General features: G+C 44.3%; 1 protein-coding gene and 1 pseudogene across 16 annotated transcripts in view; both read right to left on the bottom strand.

The window, feature by feature from the left end:
- The window catches only part of Dlgap1 (DLG associated protein 1), an 826,285-nt gene that overhangs the window by 120,949 nt on the left and 698,171 nt on the right, over nucleotides 1–7,165 (bottom strand). The window lies entirely within an intron of this gene.
- On the bottom strand, nucleotides 5,461–6,431 carry LOC110312440 (annotated as a pseudogene).

Genomic DNA, 7,165 nt, shown 5'->3' with positions numbered 1-7,165 from the left:
TCTCTCTCTCTCTCTCTCTCTCCTCCCTTTCCCCTTCTCTCTTTCCCTCTCCTCCCTTCTCTCCTCTCTCCATCCTGGAACACACCCTGTAAAACTCTAGAACTCGAGATCCACCTGACTCTGCCTCCTGAGGGATGGGATTAAAGGCGTGGACCCCACTCCCACACAGTTCATTATCCTTTCTTAAAAGCTACTGAGAATCTCACGATACCAGGGAGTAATTAAGACCTTAGATTCTGTATATCGCTCAACATCTGTCTTTTACTTTGCACTGCTTTAGTGCTTTTCTTTCCTTCCTTCCCCTCTCCCCCCTCCCCCTTCCCTTCTTCCCCCTCCCATCCCCTCCCCTTCCCCCTCCTCCTCCGTTTTAAATTTTATTTTAGGTGTATGGGTGTTTTGCTGGCATGTATCTATGTACCATGTGGGTGCCTACTGACCATCGTGGTCAGAAAAGAACATCAGATCATCTAGAATTGGAGTTGTGATCTGCTCAAATGAAGGAATTGAACCTGGGTCCTCTGGAAGAGCATTCAGCGCTAACTGCTGAGCCATCTCTCCCCCCCCCCCCGGGTTGTTTTTTTTTTTTTTTTTTTTTTTTTTTTTTATTTTTGTATTTTTTTTTTTTTTTTTTTTTTTTTTTTTTTTTTTTGCTTTCTTTCTAGGCAAACTGAGCCACACTCAAGAGCCAGAGAAAGGCAGATTTAACAGGTTTTGAATTTATTTTCTATTTTATTTACTTTTTCTTTTTTCTTCTTTTGAGATATGGTCTCACTATGTATGTTGCTCTGACTGACCTGGAACTCACTATGTAGACCAGGCTGGCCTTTCTCTGCCTCCTGAGTGCTGGGATTAAAGGTGTGCACCAACACACCTTTCTTGAACTTGCTTTTTCAACAGATATTTTTCTCCCTCACACTCATGCAGGACGGAAGGAAGTCTGATGTAAGGACACTGGAGCAAATATAGAGTTAATGAAGTCATTCCGCTTTCAGAATCTATTTTAAGATCTTTTATCTTGTTAAGATAAGGCAGACAAGTCAGTTCCCAGGGGAGCAACAAGAGTAGTTCTCTAAAGTCTGGAATCATGTAGCATCTTTGTTGAAATGGAGAAGTGACTCCTATTTAACTTATCACAGGAGAAGGAACCTCTCCACCGACGACCTGTGCGAGAGTAGCAATGGAGACCCACTCGTGAAGGAAATAAATAAATAAAAAATAAAAAAAGAATTTAAAAAAAGACACTGGCCTTTCTTTTCTGGAAGACTTAAAACTTAAAAAAAAAAAAAAAAGTCAGGTGTGGTGGCGCACGCCTTTAATCCCAGAACTTGGGAGGCAGAGGCAGGTGGATTTCTGAGTTCGAGGACAGCCTGGTCTACAGAGTGAGTTCCAGGACAGCTAGGGCTACACAGAGAAACCCTGTCTGGAAAAACCAAAAAAAAGAAAGAATTTATTTATTTTTATTTGTGTGATTGTTCTGCTTGCACGTATGACGTATGTATGTGCACGCCTGGTGCCGGAGAGGTCAGAAGGAGATATAGGACTCACCAGAACAGATGTTACCTTCTCTCTCTCTCCTTTCTCCCTCCTCATCTCTCTCTCTCTCTCTCTCTCTCNCCCCCCCCTTCATTTTCTTGGTTCTGTTCCAGCTGCTCTCCACTAGCACCAGAAGCTCTTGGTCTACATCTAGCAACTCCATGCTGAGATGCGAAGCCCCTTGCAGCCAGTCCTTTCTCTGGAGGTGTTGCCCCGCCCCCCCAGCCTGCCCAGCTGGATTCTTGCACCTGAAGTCACATCCTCCTCTCCTTTTCTCAGCCCCCTTCAGCAGACTCCTACTGGCAATTTTAACAGTCTTTCACCTCTCCGTGAGAATCTCCTTGTTCGAAAAGATGGAAGAGCACTGCCCAAAGATGGAGTTCAAGACCAGTTCAGCTTGAGCCAACATCGACCTCCTGGCTTCCCTGATGATCCTCCTCTACAGTCAGACAGTTTCCTCCACAAAGGAGGCCTTGTATGTACTTGGGGAGACCCCATCTCGACTTTCCCCTTTACTCCCTGCTTTGACAGACAGGCAGACATTCCCAATCCTCACCAGTCACAACTGTCTCTCTGCCGCGTTGCTTTATGATTGGTGTCTCTCTATCACAGTCAAACGGAAGGAATTGAACCTGGGTCCTCTGGAAGATGGGTTTAACAGGGCTTTCTCTCCCTCCATCCCCTTTGTGTCTCTCCCTCTCCCAGTTTTGAGACAGAGCCTCACTGCATCACTTGGGCTGGCCTGGAACTCTCTATCTAGCTCAGGTTAGCCTGGAACTCATGATCTTCTTGCTTCAACCTTCATAGTTATAATTCTTCATTTATGTCTCTATTGCCCATAATGACTTTCACATTCTGTTCAGATAACGTTTCTGTCGGTCACCGTGGAAAATGTTGCTTTTCAGGAGAACCAATTGATTGAAAACACTGGTTGCTAGGATACGCATGAGCAGCCAGCTATTCTAGGTAGGCAGTGAAGGTAAAAACTGTGATTAGTGCTGTTTGCTGCTGTGAAGGAGAGGAAGATGCTAATACTGACTGCTGATGTTACCATTGCCAGCGTCATTGTCACCTTCCCTCCACCTCACCATTAGCACTGCTGCTATGGCCTCAGCCATCAGCACCTCCAACACCATCTTCACAGCTCCCATCTCATGTCTACCACCTACCTTTACCTCCACAGCTGCTACATCATCTCCACCATAACCACCTCCATCTCCATCACCTCCACCATCTCTACCTCCACCACCTCCACCATAACCACCTCCATCCCCACCATCTCCACCAATTTCTGCCATTATCACCTCTTCTATCTTGCTGTGTCATTGACAAGCCAGCCTGGATCATCAACTGCCTTCATTAGCATCACTGAGCAATACCAGTACTAGGCAGTAGGTTAGCAGTGTTAAAGTCATCCCACTCCATATCCAAGATTTTGAAATATGTGATAACTGAGGCTCTGGGACCTTGCTGGCAACTTCATGATTATATGACTCTGTGGCCTGTGTTGCAGGCCCTGGCTTTGTCGCTCTGAAAACAAGAACGACATTTTTCTGTAGCCGTCATCCTACAGGCTCTTATTTTGAGATTATAATCTGCTCAGACCAGTTTCTTGGTTTGTATCTAGGAGCTTCCAGGACAAGCTTCTGCTTGCTTACCCTTCCTTTGCATCCTCTGTGAAGTCAACATGCTTGTCTGTCCCCACATTTCCCTGACTTTAACTCTCTTTATCTGTATTCTAGTTCCTTGAGTACCAGCCAGTCATTTGTTCTTTTTTAAAAACTATTTATTTATTTATTTATTTATTTATTTATTTATTTATTTATTATATGTAAGTACACTGTAGCTGTCTTCAGACACTACAGAAGAGGACATCAGATTTTTGATACAGATAGTTGTGCGCCACCATGTGGTTGCTGGGATTTGAACTCGGGACCTTTGGAAGAGCAGTTGGTGCTCTTAACCACTGAGCCATCTCACCAGCCCCCAGTCATTTGTTCTTCAGACATCTCAATTCTTTCCTTCCAGCCGACTCTACTTCTGAGGGTGGGAGAGGAAACGCCTCTTTGCCGAGGCCCTTCTTCTTGCATCTCCACCCCACTGCCTTTGGTAAATTTGTCTGGCGCCATCTGTCAACTCCAGCATGCCTTCATTTTGGCTCACCATGTCAGCTTCCCTGGTTTCATTTCCTGGCTCATCTGGCCACATCCTTAGGGTTACCCATTTCAGCAATGGACTTTTCTGTCTTCTTGTTGAGCTATCATTTAATTTATTCTAATTCACTCAGTAACTATTTCTGCACTTAAAATCTTTTGGGGGAGGCTCCGCAGGAGCCGAACCAAGAACTCTTTTCTCTGTTGTGGGCGGTACTCGCTTCTGATGTGTCTGTAACCGTGATGGATCTGGTGATTCAGCCAAATCTAATAACATGCTTGAATGCCTGAACATTCTCTGGGATTCCATATCTGGCCATTGGCTTGACTAATTCTTTTAGGTAGAATCATTTGTCTACCACACCTTTTGGCGGTCCATCAGATTTGGTGGTGCTCTACCTCTGAGCTACATACTCAGCCCCTGAAGACCCAGACTTTTCAGGCCTTTATTAGCTCAGCTCAAACCACCCATCCTACACTCCCATTTCCCCTTCCCCTTCTGCAAATCCTCACAGTTAGTCTTCTGTCTGTCTGTCTTTCCTTCTTTTCTTTTCTTATCGGGGTCTTACTCTGTAGCTACTGCTAGCCTACAAGTCACTATACAGACCGAGCTGATCTCAGACTCCTAGAGATCCACCTGTTTCTGGATTAAAGGTATGTATCACCATGCCCAGCCATGTGACCTTCTCTTTATTTTTTTTTATTAGATATTTTCTTTATTTACATTTCAAATGCTATTCCGAAAGTTCCCTATATCCTCCCCCCGCCCTGCTCCCCTACCCACTCACTCCCACTTCTTGACCCTGGTGTTCTCCTGTACTGGGGCATATAAAGTCTGTAAGACCAAGGGGCCTCTCTTCCCAATGATGGCCAACTAGGCCATCTTCTGCTACATATGCAGCTAGAGACAGGAGCTCTGGGGGTACTGGTTAGTTCATATTGTTGTTCCACCTATAGGGTTGCAGACCCCTTCATCTCCTTGGGTGCTTTCTCTAGCTTCTCCATTGGGGGCCCTGTGTTCCATCCTATAGATGACTATGAGCATCCACTTCTGTATTTGCCAGGCACTAGCATAGCCTCACAAGAGATAGCTATCTCAGAGTCCTTTCAGCAAAATCTTGCGGGCATATGCAATAGTGTCTGGGTTTGGTGGCTGATTATGGGATGCATCCCTGGGTGGATTAGTCTTTGGATGGTCCATCCTTTCGTCTTAGCTCCAAACTTTGTGACCTTCTCTTATGAAACAATACACATTCTGGTAAATATGATAGTTTTTAGTGTCTTATCTTCTTCTTTTTTTTTTTTTTTTTACAGTAGTTAGTTTTATTAAGCACTTTGTAAACTGAGACTAATACGCTGACATCAGAGGATACCACTTTTTCACATTATCTCACCATCGTGGCATAGGTTATGCCAAGTGCCAGAATGCCCCTTTCTACTTGTCCTAAGGATTGGGTGAAGGTGGGGACAGATCCTTCCACTTTAGGAAAGTCATGTTCATGTCACAATACACCTGGTTTAAATGGAGCAACAAAATTCTAAAGGACATTCTACCCACTTTCTCAATCTCTTTTTTCCCACGAGGTCCTGACTTTCCCACCAATCAAATTTGAGATGTTCTAAACCCAAATATTTCTATCCAGTTGAGTGCAATGGGGTAGACACAGAAGACACCTCATCTCAACTTACATCTTTGGGATTAAACAGCATTGAACAGGGTAGGTGATTTACAGTCAAAATCAAGCGAAGATTTTCAAAGAAGCATCAACAGAAATGTTAAGAGTGACATTTGAATTCAGATCCAGAAGAAGTGCTACTGGGAGATACTGAGGTCTTAGTCAATATCAGAAAGGGTTGGGAATGACCTTTTAGACACTGTTCTGTAAGAATGCTTTGGCCAATCAAGTCTGGGTCTGCTGAACCAGATATCCCGAGTGCTGCACAGCTGGCACGTGTGCAGCTCCATCACAGAGTGCTCTCCAGTGTGTNATAGTTGTCTTTAAAGCTCTTCAGTTCGAGGAAGTGCTTAGGNCNTTTGCTCTTCTGACTGGAGGGCAGGTATGTGACCTGGATTGTTGTTGGCGACATTTCAGGTGACTGAGTTAGGTCTTTGGCTGCTGACTGGTGTTGTCTCTGAGAACTTCCAATTCGTGCTTTGACCACAGTGGCCAGCTCACTCAGGCCTCTTGATATCGCAAGTACTCACTCTGGCTAAAGACCCCTGTCCCATAGCGGGCGGTCTCATATCCATCCAGGAGAGTATCAATGAGGGCCTTGCCAACACCCTTGAAAGGAGTGCTAGTATTTTGCAGATCTAGCAAGTAGGAGCGGAAATTCTTACCCAGTAAAGAACAGGGGTGCCGACCTTCAGCATGAAACGGGATCTCAGAGGCACGGATGGCATCTAGAGCTTTCATTCTGTATAGATAGTTGTAGCAACTTTGATTCCCCTGGGTTTCCAGCTGCAGTAGTCTGGTATCATCATCTGCAAGGAGCTGGGGTTCATACTTGATATCTTGAACTCTGGATAGTCGAATATCGATCTCCTCTTTTAAGTCCTTGGGGGCATTGTGTCCCGCAGGGACATGAGGTCCCCTTCTAGATTTCATTGCAAAGCACATGATTTGTCTCTTCACAAAAATAAACAGCAGTACGAATACCAGGCTCCCATATGCCATCACCAGCACGACATTCACTCCAGAAAGCCAGTTACTACTAGACGCCATCGTCTCTCTCTCCGGGAACACCTGCTAGGACAGTCCCGCCGCGCTTGAGCGTTAGCCCAGGCTCTGCCGAAGCCAGGGCACCTAGGTTCCCTGGAGCTCTCCGAGCATTTCTATATGGTTTTCGATTTAAAAAAAAAAAAAAAAAAAACAGGCTAGAGTCCGTCAGAAAACATGGTGGATGGGGGCGCTAGTTAATCATAGGACCTTCCTCGTGTCTTATCTTCTTAACAGTATCCATAATTTAATTACTTTATACATTTCTAATAAGAACTAACAAGTATCAGGAATGAAAGATCCAAATAGGAGGCTGAAGAGATGGTTCAGTGGTTAAGAGCACTTACTATCCTTATAGAAGACCTAACTTCTGTTTCCAACAGTGCTAACACTGCTTCTGACCTTCATGGGCTTCTACACACACACACACACACACACACACACACACACACACACACACACAGAATAATGAAGAAAGGAAAAATAGGGTCAATTTAATATTACAATATTCTGGTAGGTTACTATACCATATAATTTAATTCTCAAGAACATTATTAATTAATTGACTAATTAATCAATCTATTTTTTAGTGTGTCTGTTGGGGATGAGGAACTTAGGTCTCAGGCACACTAGATATGAACTCTACCAGTGAGCTACCTCCGAAGTCCCCATTCTGAAATTTGATAGAAAATTCAGAATAGTAGGAATTTTTCTCTCTCCAAAGTGTCTTATAAGCTGTTGCTTTCTTTCTTTTCTTTT

The sequence above is a fragment of the Mus caroli genome, chromosome 17 (assembly GCF_900094665.2).
Source record: "Mus caroli chromosome 17, CAROLI_EIJ_v1.1, whole genome shotgun sequence".
Classification (NCBI taxonomy): domain Eukaryota; kingdom Metazoa; phylum Chordata; class Mammalia; order Rodentia; family Muridae; genus Mus; species Mus caroli.
Note: the sequence above shows the minus strand (reverse complement) of the source record. Positions and strands in the feature narration are given on the sequence as shown.